The following is a 23,267-nucleotide window of genomic DNA, read 5'->3' on the forward strand; positions in this document are numbered from 1 at the left end:
TCCACTCAGATGTAGCCTGTGGTAGCTCAGTAACCAATTGGTTTCCCAAAGTGAGGGGAACAGGGACTATTTCTAACAGGAACTCGATGACTGGCTCTTTGGTCTCCCCACCCCCGAAGGGAGGAGCAGTCCTGTTAGGCCACAGAGGAGGGCTTTGCAGCCAGTCCTGAAGATACCTGATAAAACAGGATCAGATGAATGGGGAGGAGGTCCCCCCCATCAGTGGACTTGGAAAGGGGCACGGTGGAGATGAGGGAGGGAGGGAGGGACTGGGAGGGAATGAGGGATCGGGACACGGCTGGGATACAGAGTTAATAAAATGTAACTGATAAAAAAAATTAAAAAAAAATAACATAAAAAAAAAAAAGAAATGGCTCCTTCCCAGCTCTGTTGGGATGCACCATATTTCTCAGAATGAACACACCTGCCATTTTGAGCTCTAAGGCTGTTAGTGGCTTGGTCACAATTGCTTTTCAAATGACTGAATTTACCATCATTAAGGCACTGAGTATTTTGATATCTTAGGCTTTTAGTGGCTACTGGGAAAGCTAATTTGGGCAATCTTTTAACCCAAGGCTGCTCCCCTGGCAGCTCAGTCTGCTCAAGAATAACCCTTTATCTTGAAACAGGCTGTTTCTCTTTAACCCTTTCACCCTATGGCCTGCTGCTTCTTCCTGCTCCTAAGGCTGCCCAGGGCCTGTGAGAACTTGATACCAAAAGTACTCGGTTATATCCATGAATGGTTCTTGGCTGGAGTATCAATCTGAGAAAAGACCCCTGTGCCCAGATTTTTGGTTCTGTTGCTCTCCTTGTGGAGCTCCTGTCCTCTCCAGGTCCCATTATCACCCCCTTCTTTCATAGGATTCCCTGCACTCTGCCCAAAGTTTGGTTATGAGTCTCAGCATCTACTTTGATACACTATCAGTGGACTTGGAGAGGGGAATAGAAGGAGATGGAGGGAGGGTGGGACTGGGAAGGAATAAAGAGGGTACTACAAAGTGAATTAACTGTAATTAATATACAAATTTAATCAAAAAAAGTACTCAGAGCAGGGCAGGGCAGCAATTACATGAAACTCAAGCTTTCAGTTACCAGGTCTGAATCCCTTTTTTCTCCCTTTTCCAGAAGCACTATTTTCTTCCCAAGTGCTTCCATCTCTACCCTCAAACTCTCTAGTTGCACAGCCAAATCTGCAATCCTATCAAAACCAAGAAAATTTAGTGACACTGATTTTTCTATTTCATCCATTTTTTGTTATTGTTTCTCATATCCCTTTATGTCCACTCACAACTTTTTCAATTGTTCAACCATTCTTTCAACAATTTTTTGAGATGGAATATAAGAAGAATCTAAAGCAAAATCAGAAAATACCCTCTGGGAGCAAAGTGGGAGAGAACTCAGAGCAGCAGCTGCAATAAATGTTTTGACATTCTGAAACAGTACATTCATTTCTTCATATCCTGATGTCTCCTCTAAAGCTTTAGAAACCAGATTATTCTCAATTATTCTAAGCCCTTCATCTGGGTGCCACTTGCTGCATCCTTTTAAAAACTATTTTTTTATTTTCTGTTTTGTTTTTGATTTTATTATTATTTTTTTTTATCAGTTACATTTTATTAACTCTGTATCCCAGCCGTGTCCCGATCCCTCATTCCCTCCCAGTCCCTCCCTCCCTCCCTCATCTCTACCATGCCCCTTTCCAAGTCCACTGACAGGGGGGACCTCCTCCCCATTCATCTGATCCTGTTTTATCAGGTATCTTCAGGACTGGCTGCAAAGCCCTCCTCTGTGGCCTAACAGGACCGCTCCTCCCTTCTGGGGTGGGGAGGCCAAAGAGCCAGCCATTGAGTTCCTGTTAGAAATAGTCCCTGTTCCCCTCACTTTGGGAAACCAATTGGTTACTGAGCTACCACAGGCTACATCTGAGTGGAGGTTCTAGGTTATATCCATACATGGTCCTTGGTTGAATGTCAGTCTCAGAAAAGACCCTGTGCCCAGATATATTTGGTCCTTGTGGAGCTCCTATCCTTTCCCCATCAGACTAACTCCCCTTCTTTCTTATGATTCCCTGTACTCTGCCAAAGGTTTGGTCATGAGTCTTTGCTTTGAAAACACTGCTAGTTAGCGTCTTTCAGATGCGCTCAGTAGACTCCTGTCATACGTTCAATGTACATCCCATCTGTCTTTCTAAACGAGGGTTGATCATCTTACCCCATGTCTGCTCTCTTGATTATCTTTTTTAGGTGTATAGATTTCACTATGTTTATCATATCTTATAGGTTTATATAAGTGAGTATATCCCATGTTTGTCTTTCTCCTTCTGGGATATTTCACTCAGAATGATCTTTTCTAGATCCCACCATTTGCCTGCAAATTTCATGATTTCCTCCTTTTTGATTGCTGAGTAGTATTCCATTGTATAAAAATACCACAATTTCTGTACCCATTCCACCGTTGATGGACATCCGGGTTGTTTCCAGGTTCTGGCTATTACGAATAAAGCTGCTATAAACACGATTGAGCAAGTATCCCTTTTGTGTACTTGAGCAAACTTTGGGTATATACCTAGCAGTGGTATAGCTGGGTCTTGAGGAAGCACTATTCTTAATTGTCTTAGAAAGCGCCAGATAGCTTTCCAGAGTGGTTGTACCAGTTTACATTCCCACCAGCAGTGGAGGAGGGTTCCCCTTTCTCCACAACCTCTTCAGCATGTGTTATCGCTTGAGTTTTTCATCTTGGCCATTCTGATAGGTGTAAGGTGATATCTCAGGGTCGTTTTGATTTGCATTTCCCTGATGGCTAATGAGGATGAGCATTTCTTTAAGTGTTTTTCTGCCATTCGATATTCCTCTGTGGAGAATTCTCTGTTTAGCTCTGTTCCCCATTTTTTAATTGGATTACTTTGTTCTGGACCAACTGGATGTCTACATGCAGAAAAATGAAAATAGATCCATATTTATCACCCTGCACAAAACTAAAGTCAAAGTGGATCAAGGACCTCAACATAAAACCAGACACCCTAAATCAATTGGAAAAAAAAGTGGGGAACAGCCTAGAACTCATTGGCACAGGAGACAACTTCCTGAACAGAACACCAACAGCACAGGCTCTAAGAGCAACAATCAATAAATGGGACCTCATGAAACTGAAAAGTTTCTGTAAAGCAAAGGATACCGTCATCAAAACAAAATGACTGCCTACAGATTGGGAAAGAATCTTCACTAACCCTTTATCTGACAGAGGACTAATATCCAGTATATACAAAGAACTAAAGAAGCTGAAAAGCAGCAAACCAAGTAATCCAATTAAAAACTATTTTATGTAAGCTTTTTATTCCTCTTTCTCTCCACTCCACCCCAATCACTTCCAACACCTCAATACCAGGTAGGAGAGAAAGACAGTGGGGAGAGGAGGCAAAGTCCTCCTTAACTACTTCCTGCTTGTTAGGGTCGTTGGGTTCTTGGGATAGGTCCAATCTTCATTTCAGGATATCTTCAAGTTTTTCTTCTTGTCAAACTGCAACAACAGAAACCAGGAGAAGCAAGGGGAGCATCAGCAGCCTTCTTCTTTCTTGGAGCCCCCTTCTCTCTCTTTCTCTCTGGGCTCTAGAATTTATTCCCTCTCCAGAGTTCTCAGAATTAAACTATCTGTAGCCAGCAAAGAGTCCCTCTTGGAGCTCTCATGAGGCAATAGTTTACTGCTATGGACAGTCTGAATCAGCCCCACATCCCATACCTGGGATTAAAACAAAAACATGTTTACATAACATAACTGAGGTTTAAAAGACAACAAAGTCTTTCACTGCAAAATATGATGTATTCCTTGGATCTGTTTGGCGTTATGGCGTTGCATAATGCCCATTCTCTCTGACTGCTTTCTACGTTTTTGTTTCAGTGCTGGCTTCTGTATTTTGAATTGATATTTATTGATACAGTTTTCTTCATGATATTGTACTCATTTCAGAATTTTAAGGATTTAATATTGTTTTTAATTCTATAAAAAGTTTGTTATTATTAATTTGATTGTTGTTTGTCCTTACTTTGTCCTTTGAAAGCTCCAAAGTTGTTCTACAGCAACAACAAAACCCTAAACAAATACTAAAGTTATACTATGATGTCATTTAAAAATGTCTTTATTTCCTCTGCATATGTTATTCTTGGATAGTTTCCATTCCTGCGCATCACTGATCCTTTCCTCTGAAAATTCTTGCCAGCCATTAATCCTGTGAATTTACCTTCTGACATACTATTTATATTAAAAATCTAATTTGTGTCATTTTTTTACTATTTTACTTTTATTCAACTCTTTGGTGTATAAAATAGACCTTCAATTAATTTTTCAGTGTCTTTCATTTCTAATTCTACTACCTATGTCAATTATGGGATGATAGTATTAATTTATTATTTTTCTTTATTATTGGTTATACTTTCTAGCCATCCTTCCATTTCTGGTACTTTTTAATGGTAACTCAAGTTCTTTTGAACTTTGTCTTTCTTAATAATGTGTAATTTTGTTTTTTAACAAATCTTTTTTTTTTAATTTTAGTTGAAATCATTTGTTTTTCTAGGAGGTGACAATTTATAAAATGACCTGAGGTGGGTTTGGGACAATACTCTTCTAGAGTTAATTCTCTATCTTGGATCAAGGTCTTCCAGGGTGCTCCTTTACCCAAGTGTAGTTTGGCTGTGACGTGCCCTATGTAGGCTCAAAATGTCTGAACATTTATTCTCTTGATAGTGGTGCTGTTTGGGAAGGCTGTGAAATTTTAGGGAATGGACCTTTGATGGCAGATAAGTTACTGTGGGCAGAACTTGAGGCTTACCATCCTGGCCTAGATCCTGTTCACTTGGCTTCCCAAGTGTAAATACAAAGTGACCAATTGGCCCCCTGCTCCTGCATCTGTGATTTCCATATCTTCCTCACCATGATGGACTTTAACCCTCTGGAACTGTAACCCAAATAAACCCTTTTTTCTTAAGTTGCTGTTGGCATGGGGTTTTTTGTTTTTATTTATTTGTTTGTTTTTATCACAGAAACAATAAGAGGAATTCAGACAGCAATGCTCCATGAATTAAGGGATATTACAGTGTTACAGTCTGTCTCATCAGAACAGGAGTGCTTCTAGGCCCTGTGTGTGTGATGCACTGTTACAGCAAGTAATTCTGAGAACTTTTTCCTAGCAGTAGACAGTTCTCTCACATATATTCCGATTTGTGCCTTGTTAAATGCTCAGTATTTAGGACGGATTTGGAACAAGGTTCACTGAAATGGACCAGGACCTTCTCTGGGCACCTCTCTTCTTACTGATACATTCCCTGGTAGACTTGGGCTGTCATAATCTCCCCAGAATCTTAGCTCTGTCTCTTCAGCTTACAAGCTTTTTCAATTACACTCTTAGTTCTGTCTCAGCCTAAAAACCTGTTAAGACAGTGAGCAATAGCTCACTAATTTCCTGTTGTTTACACCTTCAGTTGAAAGAAAGAGAATAGAGGGTACATTTCATCACTTGTTCCTTTGGCTGGAAGTTAGTGAGCTGGGACCCTTCTACCCCCACTTCCACTGAGCTTCACACCCCCTCACTCCTTATCTCCATCATACATAGACACCTACATAACCTACATCTCCACACTCACTCTTTCATACTACCCGTCAGCTTTTACACCTCTGCATTTGTATATAACTTTATGTATATGTATATGACATACACACACACACATGCACGCACACACATACACGAGCAAATATTTACCTGTATATTTTCATTTTGCGCATATTGATTTGAACCTTAGTTCTTATTCTCATTAGTTTGCATAAACTCTGATGCCTACAGACTCATTAGATTTAGCACATTCATTTAAATCTTTGACCAAATAGCATGCTAATACTAAGTATTTCCTCTTGAACTTGGCAGACTTTTCAAACCATTAATGTGATTTATAAATTAAATGCACAAATTTTAGATGTTTTAAAAATGTATAATGTGAACAATAATAAGCTGATTGTGAGGATGTTTTATGCTACTCAAATGGAGCAGGATGTATACAGTTTGACTCTTAATATTTCTTCATTTGCTTCATTTTCTATTTTTTTCCTATTAATCTTATCCTTTTTTGCTTCATTATTTTGCCCTTTTGGATTCCTCAAAGACAGAAAACCGAATTTCTAAACCAGGCACTTTCACCTTATGAATTAAGGGCTTGAACAATCGAACAATGGTGTGAATCTTACCGTGTGAGCTGCTTCCACTAACATTTTTGTTTTTAATAATCTGGCCTTCTTGGATTCAACTTTTCTTCCAGTAGCTGGAAACAAGAGAACCCAAGGGAAGGACTGCAAATAGCACTTTAAAGCACTCTCAGTCCTTCAGAGAGGTAGAAAGGCAAGGCACTAAATCACATTGCCCACGCGAGTGGTGACTTCCAGGCTTAGTGTCTCCTAATTTGCTCCTGGAGGATCTAAATCCTTTCAAAGTTTGCGAACTAAAACTCCATGGATAAACACCGTTCTTTCCCTGACCTCTTTTGCTTCCCCGCCCCCTTTCCCTAGACTTCATTTGAAATATCTTAAACCAGATCAAAGGGAAAATAAACCTGTGCTCTCTAATTGAAGTGTCTTCCTAGCCAGTTTCTCAGCCATATGTGCTCCGGCCTCCCACACATCTCCACGCTGCTGCCAGCCTCATCTTCCTTAAGTGAACCTCACTGTCGCGGATGGTTCCCCACGGTCTCCTAAATTCAATACAAAAGTCTCCCTGGCTTTCAAGGCTCTCCACGGGGTCTCTAGAAGATGCCATTTATATTAATGTCGCAGCAGTGTGCTTCCTGTGCCCTGCATTTCAACTACCAAGACTGTTCGCTAAGGGCTGTTTTGTATGGTTGTGCAGTCCCTGTGCTACACAGAAGCAACCCGATGACAGAGCTGAACGTCATCCTGCACACTTACCTATGTGCTTGCTTTTAGAGTTGTGGCTGCTTTGCACAGAACTGATGTAAGCCTCAGATCCGCCTGTTAAGTCAAGTATTCACTAAAAATACTTCATCTCCTACTTCTATGTATTTTTGCTTCTATTAGCATATATGATATATGATGTTTAATATAATATATATGATACATAATATAGAAATTCCTTTCCTGTTTATTCCAACTATTTTCTTTTTTAATTTTTTTATATTAGTTACAGTTTATTCACTTTGTATCCCAGCTTAGCCCCCTCCCTCATTCCCTCTCAACCCCACCCTCCCTCCTCTTATCCTTCCATTCTTCTCTCCAAGTCCACTAATAGGGGAGGTTCTCCTCCCCTTCCATCTGACCCTATCCTATCAGATTTCATCAGGACTAGCTGCATTGTCTTCCTCTGTGGCCTGGTAAGGCTGCTCCTCCCTCAAGAGGCAGTGATCAAAGAACCAGCCACTGAATTCATGTCAGAAACAATCGCTGTTCCCCTTACTAGGGTACCCACTTACTCGAATTATTTTTTATCATATATCCCACTAATATTTTTGATGCTTGCCAATGAGCTTATAATCTGAATGTGATTAATGTCTACAATATAATTTATTTCCTGATGCTTCCACATAAATTGCTCTTTCATTGGTTTCTATCTTACATCTCTATTTAATTTTGAAATATCTTAGTAAAATCTTAGGCTTTTCCTAGATGCCTCATGGCCTTTTCTAAATGTTTACATCCCTTATATGTTTAGCCTTTGTCTTCTGTAGATCTTGTTTTCTAGCTTGTCTCTGACTCTCCTACATATCTTTACTCTCACATCTAAGTAGCAAGTTTGACTTCCTTTCTGGAATACACATCTCTTCCCATAAACTTCTTAGTTTTTTAAATAATTGTCTATAATAAAATTGAACACCCACCCTTAAAAAAAATCATATCCTTCCATGGTCCCATCAGTGTCTGCATTATCATCTACTCTCCGTAATTATTAACAGCAAGTTCATTCTTGTGACATTTATGCTTTGAGGTGTCTCTCATCATCTTCTTTTCTACCCCAAGTGCTATTGCTTTAGTTATGACATTCATCTTATGGCTACTCTACTGGAATAGATGTCCTTTTCTTGTGGTTCCTGATAGTTTTAATCCATTTTCCATATTGCCTCACTACACTAGTTATCTTCTAAAACATAAAGTTATCATCACTCCATCTTCCAGTACCTGAGCCAGGAAACAAAACCCAAGTTAGTGAAGGGTCACGACCCTAAGCATAGGGCTGGAATCTTCAAATGTGTTTATTGTCTCATGTGAAGTTCATGTAACCCTAATGTATAGAAAGTATTATGTTATAGACTAAGAAATAAAAGTTTATGGAGACTGAATAATTTTCCTATAGTACTGACAGAGTCTAAAAGACAGTCCTAGAATTCAAAGTTTTCTACCTTCCATTTAAATCTTACACCCTAGGAGAAATGAAACTGAAATCTAATATTCTAGGTAATGAAGTACCTGTCACATAACTATAATAACAATAACGACAATATAAAAATCAGGAATGTTTTTCCTTAAGAAAAATGAAACATATGTGAGGTGCTTGCTGCTCTAAATACCACACAGATGTAAGTCATTACTGTACACCCCTCTGGGTCTGATGATATCTATTATCTTTTGATGAGTTGAATTGATTCTTACATCTTCAATGCATTCATTTCCTTTGGTGTATATCTGAGTTTATTACAATGATTTTTAGAGTTTTCCTCTACCAAACTATGAGTGCTTTGAGGGAAACGGATTCATTATCATTAATGCTGTATGGCCAGTATTTATTGAAGTACCTGACAGAGAAGATCAAAGATTATCTGACCCCAAAAACAAAGGCTCTAAGTTAAAACCAATGAATTTGGATGAAAGCTATTTAAGCCAGAAAGACATCTTGCTCACCTTCAAAGCCAATGAAGGTTTATAGGACAGATAATAAGGCTCATGGAGAAGAATGAAAAGAAATCAATAACAAAAATTTGTATTTACAATTTAAATATAAATAGTTTAATTTGTTTTTACTCTTGAATACTGTTTGAGTATTGTTTTTTGATTTGTCAACACGATTCATTTATTGATCACAACGAAGGAACAGATTCACTTCTGTACCATCAGCAATTCACTGTTGTTTTCCAGACCTTTAAGCATTTACTAACAAGGATTTAAATACCTAGGGCATTTACAAAAATTTTTAACAGGTTTAACTCCCCAGGATTAGATATTTTTAGATAAGAGGAGGTACTTTTCTTTGCTACAAAAATTTAAAAAGTAGTGACTTCTGATTTTTGGAGTAAGTTAGGATATCAGATACTGTGAACAGAACTAATAGATAGTTGCTCTAATGAATTGAACATATCTTATATGAGACCATTCTACACATGTGTTAAGCTATAGTGGAGGCTAGTCACTGTTAGAGTTGAAGAAGTATGTCCTGATTGGAGGTGGGACTTTGTGCTCACTCCTCCTTTTATATGCTGCTCTTTTGTCTGGTTTCAACTTGTAGATCTTGTGTATGGTGTCACAAGCAATATAATTTGAAATCTAGACATGTCTTATTTAAGGCTCTAAAACATTTGTCTAAATACTTGTTTAAGCAGCTGTGTCTTTATTACAGCTTCCCCATGAGATAGATGCTATCTATTTGTGTTTGGCTACTGGTAGTCTACCTATACCCCAGTGGATGACTCCATACCCATGTGTGTATACAAAGCACTAACAGAGGGTTATAATTAAAATAGAAAAGTGAAGAGGGATTTTAATCCAGCAACATGGCTGTTCCAGCAAGAGATCACATCCAAAGACCTAGGTCTGTATGATCTGGTTAGAAGACAGGTCTTTAATACACACCTTTAATCCCTCTGGCTGGAATATACAGACACACCTTTTGTCCCAAGCAATGACATCTAGAGGTGCAGACAAAGTGATAAATCAGAGAAAGATTTGACAGAATGAATTAGAGATAGGATGCAGCCAACTCTCATGAGGACAGGAAAGAGAAGCTACTTAAGAGCAACACAGAGAGAGAGCAAGAGAGTTTGTTTGTGGACACAGTACTGTGGCATTCAGTAGTACAGTACAGTTTGGGACAGTTTGGTGCAGTTTGCTTGAATTGATGCAGTTCAGTTGGAGGAGTTCAGAGGCAGCTTTTCCAAGCAGAGAAATTCAGTGAGAAACTGAGAGAACCCAGTTAGAATCAGGCAGCTTGTAAAGGAGTTTTGAGCCAGAACAGTTGAGTTGAACCAGCCAGCCAGAGTTTTTTTCCAGAATTAGAACTAGAAAGGGTGAGTTTATTCAGCAATAAGTCTCACAGGCTTAAAACATTCTAGGCTTAGGTTCCAGATCTTAGGCTTCCAGATCTAGGCTTGCAGCAGATTAGATGTATGGAGGCTAGAAGCTTCCAGGCCTAGGCCTAGAAATAGTTAGACAGAAATGCTCTGGGTTGAGCACGAGGCATGTATTCGTAAAGCTTGGGTATGGCTTTCACCTGATACCTCTTCTGAGGAAATAAAAGTGATATTTACAGGGAAGTATCAAGTTGGAGGGATATATACTACAATGGCCTTGTTGAAGGTGGAGAGAGGGAGTTTGGTGAAGTTAGTTCTGCTGTGGATTCCATGCTTCCTATTCTCTTCCTATTAGCAGATTTTATTATTTTTATAATATTTGTCATATTTTTCTACTTGCTAATCCTGGAGAGAAGGAGAGAAAGGGGAAAGAGGGTGGGAAGGAGGGAGAGATTAAGAGAGCGAGAACGCTGAGGGTAATGATGGGGAAATATATTGAGTATAATTTTATTTGTGTGATAATTCATAGGAATTGATGAGGAAGCTTGTATTTTGCTACATTCACATTTAAAAATTTGACCTGGAAATAATTTCTTGGTGAAAATTTGCATAGTCTTCCTTGGAGAAAGACTTTACTATGCCTATATGTAAAAAAAAGATTGTGGGAGTGGCGGCTTGTAGATTTGTACAAAATTTCATCTCTCCTTCTTAATGAATGTGGAATCATTTCTCAGATGCACTTTTTGAGTCAACCAACTCACAAGTTTTCCATTTTCATTTTTATGTGAGGATGTTTAAAAACTCAAGTGGTGCTTTTCTTACAGGCTTTCCCTTCTATCCTGTAGGTTCAATGTGAGGAATATGATAACTTTGGGAGATATACATTGAGGTATAGCAGAATCATAGATAGAAGGAGTCTGAGTCTTTTGTTTTAGACAATCAGAAATTTTAATTTAAGCTTTTTTGTTTGGTTTGTTAGAGTAAATTTAAATTAATTAGTTAATGAACTAGCCATGCTTTATTTAAAATACACGTGGATGTTAATTAAATGGTTAGATGTGAAGGTAAAAACGGGACTCCTCTATTTGTTTTCTGGGACATGCTTTATCACTTTTCCATTTATTTGACTAAAGACTTATAACCAATAAAGTTTGCCAAATCTATCAGCAATGAAAACTAGTTGATTACAAAATAGTTTAAAATTTTATTTTCAAGTGATAAAATCATATAATTAAATTTAACGCAGGAGCAAGAAAATAAAACTGCTGCCTTTATGTTCAATAAAATGAGCAAGCATGGGATGGCAGAGGCATGACTCAAAAGCAGTTTGTATAAAATACCATGAGGCTTCTCACTGACTGCAAATTCAGTACAAACAAAAGCACGGGATTGATAGGGCAGATAAAGAACACATCACTTTATGTTTCCTACCGTTGTACCGGACACTAGATACAGCTTTCCTTCTCCCCTGCTCACATCGCAGATTTTTTTTTTTATGACTAAAATATAAGACCATCCACGATCGACCTACCTCCTCCCACTGATTGCTATATTCCAGACTCCAGTGCTAGCAGGCACTTCCAGATAACCCATCAGCCACCCTTACGAGGCAAAGAGTCAACAGAAGGCGTCAGTTTCCCTACTGCCCCTGAGATCTAACCCCCACCCACACACACATCTCATCCCCAATTCTATGGCTCAAACCCTGCTTTGTCCCCCTTTCACCTCCAACTCAATGGAACCTTCCTTCTCCCAACTCGTCCCAATCACCTAGTCTGCGACAAACATGAGACACATAGAAATCACGTTTTCTGTAAATTCAGAGGGGAAACAGAAAACAAGGAACAAAACACCCATCCAACAAAGACAAATCCGGAAATCAGCGCTTAGACCTTTAATCATCTGAAACCCAGATGCTGAGAAGTCAGAGGAAAAAAAAAACAATAAAACAAAAACAGTCAATAATAACCAAGGCAATGTCTCCACTGGAGCCCAATTATCCTATCAAAGCAGGCCTGTAGAGGAATTTTAATCCAGCAACTTGGCTGCTCCTGCAAGGGATCACATTCAAAGACCTTCTAGGTCTATATGGCCTGCCTGGAATGGGGTCGCACTCTGGATTATAGTATAAACTCTCTGGGATACAGACATTTTCCCAGTGCACACCTTTAATCCCAAACAATGAAGATCAGTTTAGTTTACAGACAAAAGCAGCTATTTTTGAAAGCAATTCTAATTGAAGGGCAGACAAATTGATTAATCAGAGAAAGATTTGAAAAAAATGACTCAGAGATAGTACACAGCCAATTCTTGGAAGAACAGGAGAAGAAAGGCTACTTAAGAACCTCTGAATTTCTGAATTTCTACTGAGAAACAGACAAGTTGCACAGAGAATAAGGTACTTTGCAGACTACTGTAAGAGAAATGTGGTCACCAGTCCAGCCACAAAAGCTTTGACTGATGATCTGTCCTTCCTACAAAATATGCAAGGGCAATGGTGGCACAGAGCTTTTGGGAGTAGCTAACCAATGCCTAATTTAACTTAAGGCCCACTCTAGGAGAAGAAACTCAACATTGCTTGGTAGCCAACAACAAGAGACTAGATAGCCCAGAGACTTAGAGTAAAACCAAACACTACTGGTCTAAAAAAGTCAATAAAATATTTTTAATAATATTCTGCTCTATTCATAGATCAGTGCCTTACCAGTCATCATCACAGAGATTTCTTCTGGCAACAGACGGGAACAGAGGCACAGACCCACAGCCAGGCATTATGGGGAGAGAAAGTCTAAGTGGGAGGTCTTCATTAAATTCCTTTACTCTGAGGTTAGGGAGTCCTGTGGAAGACTAGGCAGATAGATTGTAAGAGCTGGAAGAGACAGAGAAGATAGAGGGTACCAGAAGAACAAGGAAAACAACGCCCTTTGACTGAACAGTAGAGCTCATGGAGACTAAAGTAGCAAGCGCAGGGCCTACAACATGTTTTCTGCATGTATGTTATAGCTATTAGCTTAGTATTTTTATGGGACTCCTGACTATGAGAATAAATGGGCCTCTGACTCTTGTACCTGCTCTTGGAACTCTTTCCCTCCTGTTGGGTTATTGTGTCCAACTTTGATATGATGTTCTTTTTCTTCATCTTTTTATATTTTATTTTGTTATGTTTTGTTTTTAACTCTTAGAAGGCTGTTCTTTTTTAATGAGAGACTGAAAGGCTGTGGATTGGGAGTGGAGAGGAGATAGATAGGAACTGAGAGGAGTGGAGAGAAGAGAAACTATAATCAGTATATTTTGTATGAGGAAAGACTATATCTTCAATAAAAGAAAAAATAAACCATAGGAAGCATAGAAAGAAACGAGATGAAAAAAATGTAATTAAGAACAGAATTATATCATCTCAGTTTTAGAATTAGATATATATATAATATTAGATGAATGCATTATGGAACAAACAAACTTGGTAACAAAGTTTGTGTTAGGACTTTCAATGGCCAAAGATGGAAAAGAAGACTGCTTCCAAAACTCAAATTTATCATAGGAATTTAAATCAACTTTAGCTTCAGATGTCAAAATGTGTATCGATTTACATGATGATTTGAATGAGTAAGGTTCCCATAGATTCATGTTTCTGAACATTTGGCCCCAATTTTGTGGCACTGTTTGAGGAGGTTATGGACCTATAAGAGATAGTACTTTGCTAAAGGAAATATGTCACTTAGGCAGGCTATGAAGATTCACCACACCATCTTTCTGCCTTTCCTTTCTTTCTTTGCTTCTTGTGTGTGGATACAATGTTGCCAGCCTCTTTTAAGTCCTGCTGACAAATCATGACTTCTCTGTCTTTAGGGAATCTTTATCATTGTGGACCAGTGAGCTAAAACAAACTCCTCTTGAGGCTGCTTTTGGCTATGGTATTTTATCAGTAACGAAAGTATAACCAGTACAATTCACACACACACACACACACTTACATACACACACACACACACACACTTACATACACACACACACAAATTGAACCCCCCTTTTTTTTTCTTTGAAAAATTTTTAAAAGTAGGTAGTTGTTTCATGAAGTCTTGAGTAATTTGTCATAGAAAACATAAATGCAAATCTCGAATAGCCTGTGGAGAATAGTGGTAGCATAGACTCCTTTTTGAGTAAATGAGGCTGGATGAAATTTGAGGTAGTAATTCCCACATTTCCCACATGAGCCCATTGCTGTGGCTCAAAGGATGATGGTATTTGTGTGAACCATGGTAGGGAATGGAAGTCTCATGGAAGTACTGTTGGTGTGAGAGAAATTCTACGTTCACTTTTTTGTAACCTGCTCAGAATGTGCCATAAATGCTGTGGCAAAAGAATAGAGGGATTGGAGGATCATTGTTTAAATGTCGTATCTAACTATAAGATTGCATGATTCTCTAAGAGGTAAGAGTTTCATTTTGTTTCCCCAGCCCAATAGTTTCCATATTAGAAAATAAATGACAGAAAATAGAGCAAATCCAGATTCAGAATTTCTTCACAGTCTTTTCTTTTATTCATGCTACTCTACTATGACCCTCAAATCTGTCACTGAATAAAGTATTTAGTATTCTGATCATTCTACAAGCTCATTTCCAAAATCAAGCTACTATTCCAGAATAACTGGATTGATTTTTAAACTAGTATAAGGAAGCAATGAGAAGCAAATCAGAATGTTTTGTTGGCAGCAACACAGCCGGGACTCCTGCAGATGAAAACATGCTGCATACAATGACAGAATAACAAATGATAGCATCCTTTGTGGAGGGAGCAAACAGCCTTGTCCTTGGCCTCTGTCCATATTTACTTTTCAGTCTCAGATCTAAGTTTTAGGAATCTTTAGATCTAAATTTCATTTAAGCTGTAAGGATTAAAGCTGTTTATGTCATATGGATGACATTGAGTGGGTAACAGATCTGTTGTTTTATTTCAAAGGAATCATATTACAAATCTAACTACAAGTTCAAGTTTTAGTCCACTAAGAAGGTCTTCCTCATTGGAAGTTTTCATCTTACCTACAAGTACAGCTTCTTGGACTTCAATTTTCCTTGTGAACTACCTTCAGGGCAGGGAGAGGGATAAAGGATCTGGTCAGAAAGAGAAAACTTTTTATACCCAATGCATTTTTGTTTTCTTGGACACTTATCATTTAAAGCATTTTATCATTTTGTAAATATAGTGCCAGTTAACAAGCATTTGCTAACACTGTTATGATTATGTTTTATATCCTTTCTCCAATTTGTGTAACAGCTGTTGTACTTTGGGTGTATACTGAATTAATTGACTGATTCACTGATTCATCAAATGTTTACTAAGAATTTTTACTGTGTTAAACAGAAAAACTGTTTGTTATGTCAAGATACTATAAGCTGTCTCTGTAACCTCGACCAGGGAGGACCAATACCTGTAATGACAGGGTGAATCTCAGGTGTTCAATGTTTTGAAAGAAAACACATCTCCACAAAGTCCGATGCTTATTTGGACTTGATGTTAGTATTTCTTGAATCCTTACTGCGAAGAGCAGTTTCTATCCTGATTTTTTTTTCATATACCTTTTTCTTCTTCTTCCACGTGTGTTAGTTTGGTTGCCATTGATCCATCCACCGACATGCTGATAACTCTTGAGAGAGAGCATTTCTTCCTCTACTGTGTGTCAGAGGTGAGTCTAGAGAGAATGCAGGTCTGTGTGGCTTTTTCTTCTCTGTGATGATGGTGTGACTCTCAGAGTGGCCTTGTGACATCATTTCAAAGCTGATCAGTCCTTTCTCTGATGTGACTTAACCTCAACTTCCATGAGGAGAAATGCTTCAGATGCTTTCAGAAATGCCATATGAAGGAAGAGGCAATGTTTTTGTAAAACATTATCAGCTTAATATGGCAATAACATTTTCTTTGCATATGGTTTTTCTACATTTTTTAAAAAAAATCTTTAGTTATTTCACATTTGCTTTCTGTTTATTCTAGTAAGTTAAAAAAATAGCTTTATTTTCTCTGGAAACCATTTGGCCTTTTGCTCTTTAGTTGCTATGTTTGATTGCCTATGTATATTTGTATTTGTCTTGTTTTTATCTTTAGTTTGATAAGCTATTTTATATTTAGCCCTAAGGATTTTTATGGCTCACATCCAGAATTTCCCACCCCAGGCTCATATTTTGAATGCTTATCCCTTACTGGTGTCTTTAGAAAGTGGGTCACAGGTAGTGGAGGTAAGTCAGTGAGGGTGGAGTTGTTTTTTTGTTTTTTAAGATTATACCCACATCTTGTTCTGTCCCATTCTTTCTGCTTTTTGGTCTCAACTGTTGAGCCTCAACTTCCACACATGAGTAGATACAATAGAAAAACATAATGAAATATCTAAAATGAAATCAATAATGAAGGGAACAGTATTTTTACTTTAAGGCTTAAAGGAAAGGTAGAACACTGAAGTTCTTTTTGCCAAGAGTTAAAAGTAATGCCGAAAGACATTGGAGAAAGTGGGCAATGTGCTCATGTGTTTGTAAGCAAGCCACAGATTCTGCTATGTCTTTGATGGACTCAGCACCTCTGAGGTTGGGGTCCAAAATACATCTTGCTTCCTATCGGTTATTTCTGTCAGGTAGAGATTAAAAAAGAAACTAATATGTTCAAATTCACGTAGATTAGCTTTTCATTTTACATTTTTGAGGGGTTTTTTATTATTGTGTATTATTGTTGCTTTCTCCAGTGGAAACTCCACGTTGGTTGAATTAGCAATTATCCTCTTAACTCGTCATGTATAACCCATCTTTATCATCTCAGTGCCTTCATTTTTTTTCTAGTTTCTAAATGGATTCTCCTAATTACCCTCCACCATACCCACCTGATGATTTGCAGTGATTCTTTTGCTTTCTTCGTTTTCTTAGTGGGTTTTAATTATACACTAAGGTTGAGATCTTTTGTGACACTTTTTAAGTGCAGCAGATCCTTTTGTGCTCCTGTTCTCACAGCAAGCCATTACTTTTGTTACATACAAGCCTTGCTTTCTTGAGCATCTTCAATTTTTTTTTCTTTTATCTCTTAGCAACATCTATTTTCAGGGCTTATTTTTTTCTTCTTACTCTTGAGTTTAAATATGTTATCACAAATCTCACGACCCTTGGTCCATTTGCTTATGCTCACAAAAACCTCATCATTTTCCATTATGTAGATAGGTGATGGAAGTTGGATCCCGGGCCTCTTTCACCGTCTTTTGCATTCTGGCACCTATCTTTGAAAGCTACTTTCTTATTTTCAACCTTTAGCTTTTTGTATCATTCATTATGACCATTCATACAATGAGGCCTCTTGGAGGATCATCTTGGCTTCAGTTGTTGATAACCTTGACTTCATAAGAGAGTCATAGCACATTGTCAATTCTGCATAATAAGTGGGATATAGAAAGTGACACAGCACAGTAATGTTTCCAGAGCTTCCATTGCTGCCTCTAACACTCTTAGCTCAGCTGTTCTGTGTACAGTATGCATAGTGACATAGTCCCAATTGTGCTACATTATATATTGAGACGTTTGCTGTCTATAAAGCTGTGGGGGCGGGGAAGGTCTGAAAGTTTATCTGAGGGGAAGAAAATGTTCTGGTTGAATGTCTCATCTGGTCAGAAGAGCCTAGTCTTTAACTTTTGAACATTGTTTAGATGTATTTATTTTATTTATGTGTATGAGTAATTTGCACACACACACATTTATGTATTTGTATATGCCGTGTACATGCCCAATTCCCATGGATGTGAGAAAAGAATAACGGAGCCCCTGGAACTGGAGTCACTGAGTTGTGAAGCAGTATGTTAGTGCTGGGAACTGACCTAAATCCTCTGCAAGAGCAGCAAGTGTTCTTAACTCCTGAGCCATACCTCCAGACCAAACCCAGTTTTCCCTATGGTTAGTATAATTCTGGTATCTGAGAAGTAGTAGAGTGAGGCCCTAAGAGTCAAATATCAGCTTTATGATACATCCTGGTCATCACATGGCTATTTCAATTACGAACTCACTGTAGCTTTTGTGAGCTCCCACAGAAGTTGGGACTGGTTGATATTCCATCGTGAGTGGAGGAGAGACTGGTGAGGCCTTAGTTCTCCCGAAAGAGCTTTCAGCAGTTAACGGTTGTTGGGAGAGGGAAGTTATTTTATTTAGTCCTGCAGCCATTGTGAATAACCTACCCACCTCAATCAATGCTCATACAAGCTAATTAAACTCAGTGGGATGTGTGTGTGTGTGCATGTACACACACACACACACAGAGAGAGAGAGAGAGAGAGAGAGAGAGAGAGAGAGAGACCTAAACAAAATCATGGCAATAAAAGAGTATTTTGATGGGAAGAAGAAGGGGTTCAGCATGCACAAGAGGGAGATGAAGAGAGAGATCTGGAGGGTGAAAAAAATAGCATGTATGAAGTTCTCAAGGAAAATGTTCTAGCTGGTTTTGTGTATCAACTTGACACAAGCTGGAGCTTCAGCTGAGGAAATGCCTCCATGAGGTCCAGCTGTAGGACATTTTCTCAATTAGTGATCAATGGAAGAGGACCCAGCCCATTGTGGTTGGTGCCATCCCTGGTTCGTAGCTCTGGGTTCTATAGGAAGGCAGGATGAGCAAGCCAGGGGAACAAAGCCAGTAAGCAGCACCCCTCAGTGATCCTGCCCTCTTTGAATTCTTGTCCTGACTTCTGTGAACAATGAACAAACAACAATGTGGAAGTGTAAGCTAAATAAGCCCTTTTCTCTCCAACTTGTTTTTGGTCATGGTGTTTAATCACAGCAATAGAAACCCTAAGACAGGATAATGCATAAAAAATTTAAAATATATCATTTTAAGGTAGTTCAATATTATGATGAAGTTTATGGAATATAATCTAGGCCCTTGACTCCTAATGCACATCCACAAATATTACAGTAGTGAAATTCAAGTAAGAGTGTAGCATTCCCGAAGCTTTGCCTTGTAATGCTTTGAAGGAGTCTTATCTTTTTTATTGTGGATTGTTCATCTGATGCTTCAGTTCTATTTTGAAAACCTAGAAATCTGGGATAATTTTCAGTTTGTTCCTGTACTGATTTTGATTCATGTACATTATACTACCCTTTCTCCTGAAGTATATGTGATCTAAACAATGAGAGCAGTTTTTAAAAAATGATTGGGACTCATGCAGTTAACAGCACTATTGTTGATAAATTTACCTAAGTATTTAATTATATGTCTATTTATCTCTCTAGCATCAGAGATTTCAGTGCTACAAGTTTAGGGGAAGAACATGGAGAAGCCAACTGTCATGCTCCATTTTCCCATGTTACAAGAATTATGAGATGTTTGGTCTAAGTATGGAAAATGAAGTATAGGAGCTGGATTTGTTACAGTAGATGAAACCAGGCTCTCCAAGGTCATGTTTGAATTATATATGTTGGCTGAAGAAAAGAAAATCTCTAAATATTTTAGAGATTCAATGACTTCAGTAGCCATTGGCAAATGAGGAAGTTGGATGACCCCACATCATGGAAACTAATGTAGTAATTTAGATGAGAATTCCTGAGAGATCACAGAAAATTACATTAGCATGGGGGTAGGAGAACAGTGAGGTATGAAAATTACAAATGAGTGTGGCTTTGATGGGTGAACTGTTTTCAGGTGAAGATGATTGAGATTTGTGTTGTGGAAACAAACACAGGTAACATAACTGTATGAAGACATGTGGAAATGACAACAGGTACCTGGCTTCTTATGGCATTTTGAGGAATAGAGTAAAAGGATCAATATTTATTATACATGTATTTTAAAGTGAGTACCATGTTGAAAATCTTATACATTTGGGTCTATTTTACTTTTTCTAAAACATCATAACATTAAATCATTTCATTTTATCAATAAAGATTCAGCTTAGTTAAAACATTTTTCATGTTCTCATTGTTCATAGAGAATTCCCATGACTGTTGTAGTGGAGTTGATATTTGAATACAGATTTGTCTCTGTAATTCATAAAATTATAGTTAAGAGATTCTGAAGGTTAAAGACCTTCTCTGCAGAGAACCCTGAAGCCAGAGCACTGAGATTCATGTTCCAGTTTTGTGGCTTAAGCTGTGTGGCTGAAAGCAGGATCCTCAAATATTATGTTATTTGCTGTTGTATTTATTAAATAAAAAGAAGAAATAATTAGCTAATAAGGCTGTTTTGTGAGTTTCAATGATGTGCTATTTATATACCATGTCTGTAGGTATAAACAATATATAAAAGAATTTACATATGTCCCTCAAAGTAGCTTTGACATAGGTTAAATATAACCATTAATATTGATTACTAACTTTAGAGGACCTAAAGTAGATGATCCTCCTGGCTGGCATATCTTTGAAGGATTGTTTGATTATGTTAGTCTGACAGGAACAAGAAAAATTCTTCTAATTTTGTCAATTGGTTAGGAAGCATCAACTGCTGGGCTTGAATTTTGGACCACAAAAAGGGAGAAAGCCAGATGAACACCAGATCATCTCCTACTGCTTCTCAACTCTGTATACAATGTTATCTACTGCTTCAAACTCTTCCCAGTATGGCTTCCTCATCATAACAGACTGATGACTTTAACTGTAAAGCCAAATCAACCCTTTCTTTTTTATTTTAATTTAATTTAATTTTATTTTATTAATTACACTTTATTCACTTTGTATCCCCCCATAAGCCCCTCCCTCCGCCCCTCCCAGTCTCACCCTCCCTCCCCCTTCTTCACGCATGCCCCTTCCCAAGTCCACTGATAGGGGAGGTCCTCCTCTCCTTCCTTCTGATCTTAGTCTATCAGATCACATCAGGAATGGCTGCATTGTCGTCCTCTGTGGCCTGGTAAGGCTGCTCCCCACTCAGGGGCAGGTGATCAAAGAGCAGGCCAATCAGATTATGTCAGAGGAAGTCCCTCTTCCCATTACTATGTAACCCATTTGGACACTAAACTTCCATGGGCTACACCTGTGCAGGGGTACTAGGGTATCTCCATCCATGGTACTTGGTTGGAGTATGAGTCTCTGGGAAGACCCCTGTGTTCAAATTTTCTGGTTCTGTTGCTCTCCTTGTGAGGTTCCTGTCCTCTCCAGATCTTAGTATTTCCCACTTCTTATATAAGATTCCATGCACTCTGCCCAACAGTTGGCCATAAGTCTCAGCATCTGCTTTGATAGTCTGTAGGGCAGAGCCTTTCAGAGGCCCTCTGTGGCAGGTTCCTAGGTTGTTTCCTGTTTTCTTCTTCTTCTGATGTCCATCCTCTTTGCCTTTTGGGATGGGGATTGAACATTTTAGTCAGGGTCCTCTCTCTTGATTAGTTTCTTTAGATGTACAGATTTTAGTAGGTTTATCCTATGTTATATGTCTATATGAGTGAGTATATACCTTGTGTGTTTTCTGGGACAGCTCACTCAGGATGATCCTTTCCAGGTCCCACCATTTACCTGCAAATTTCATGATTTCCTTATTTTTCATTGCAGAGTAATACTCCACTGTGTAGATGTACCACAATTTCTGCATCCATTCTTCAGTTGAGAGGCATCTGGGATGTTTCTAGCTTCTGGCTATTACAAATAAAGTTGCTACAAACATGGTTGAGCAAATGTCTTTATTATGTACTTTTGGATATATGCCTAGGAGTTCAACCCTTTCTTAAGATGATTATGCCAGGATATTTTATAATAGGAGAGGATACTGATTTATTAATCCTAGATAAGTGTCTAATATCATCATCATTATTTGCTAGAGCCATTGCTCGTTACTATGTCTTCTCTAGAAGTGGCAATATAGATATTGAGGCCAGAAGAAGATTAAAAAAAAAAAGATGATGTAGGTCATGATTTGAGTTATTGAATTAGAATGGCAATATTTTATTTTTAGTTTTGATACATTCAAAGTTGTTTTCAATATATGAACCATTTTCTGGAAGAAGACTTTCTTTTGTAAAATGAATTTTTTATTTATAATAATAATCTCTCCAAAGTATATACTTCAGAAACTCTCCTCTGAGTTTTTCTTTTTAATAAGTTAAGACCTCCTTTCTTGTCTCTGATAAGTTTTCTAGAAATACTTTGGGGACAGAAGAAAGGAAGAAAAATATTTCATATGTAAGTGTAAACCACAAAGCAATCTTTTGCAGAGTAATATAATAATAGATCCACGCAAATCCTGATGGATTCAAGCTCTAATTCTTGTGCAGAATTTCTGAAGAAAATTATGGTAAAGTGTTCAAGAACAAAATACATATGGAGCTGGAAGCCTTCAGATTTTTCTTAGAAGGGATTTACAATGAGTAGCCTTAATTATCTCAGGAGTTCTAAACTATCCATACAATTAAGGTATCAGTCCTAGAGAGGTCATTTGTATATATTTATCCCTGTTCGATTTATCAAGAATCTTGTTAATTCCTTTTAAGTTACAAGAAATGCATTAAGAACTTAGCCACCATACTGACTATGGGCTAGTTACAGGCTAGTTCTCTCTACAAGTAACCTAAAGCTATATGGGAAAGGCAACAATTCTTAAGATATGACAGAAATAAAGCAGCCAATCAGCACTGTTGGAGCACCGTTTTAGAAATGGCACTGAGCAGATTCTTCTAAGCTGTGTAAGTTTATCAGATGGAATTGAGGGATAAAGATACGTCCTGAGGAGGGCGAGGGCCAACATAAGTCAAGTCTTGCAGGAGAGATGGAGACCAAGCATTGACCAGGTATCTTATTGTCATAATTAAGTATCTCATGAGAGGCAAAATCAGTTAATGGAGGAGGGATTTATTTTGACTGACAGTTTATAAATCAAACAATCCATCATTTCATCAGAAGGCATGGTGGCACAATTCTGAGTCAGTTAATCGGATAGGATCTGCCATCAGGGAATGGAGAGACAGGCTTTCTAGCTTGACTTATAAAACTGTTATTTTTTTTACCTGCCAGCAAGTACCCTGCCCTACCCGCTTACATTAGAAACTTTATCAGTGAACGACCAAATCCACCA

This window comes from Meriones unguiculatus, chromosome 10 (genome assembly GCF_030254825.1).
Source record: "Meriones unguiculatus strain TT.TT164.6M chromosome 10, Bangor_MerUng_6.1, whole genome shotgun sequence".
Lineage (NCBI taxonomy): Eukaryota > Metazoa > Chordata > Mammalia > Rodentia > Muridae > Meriones > Meriones unguiculatus.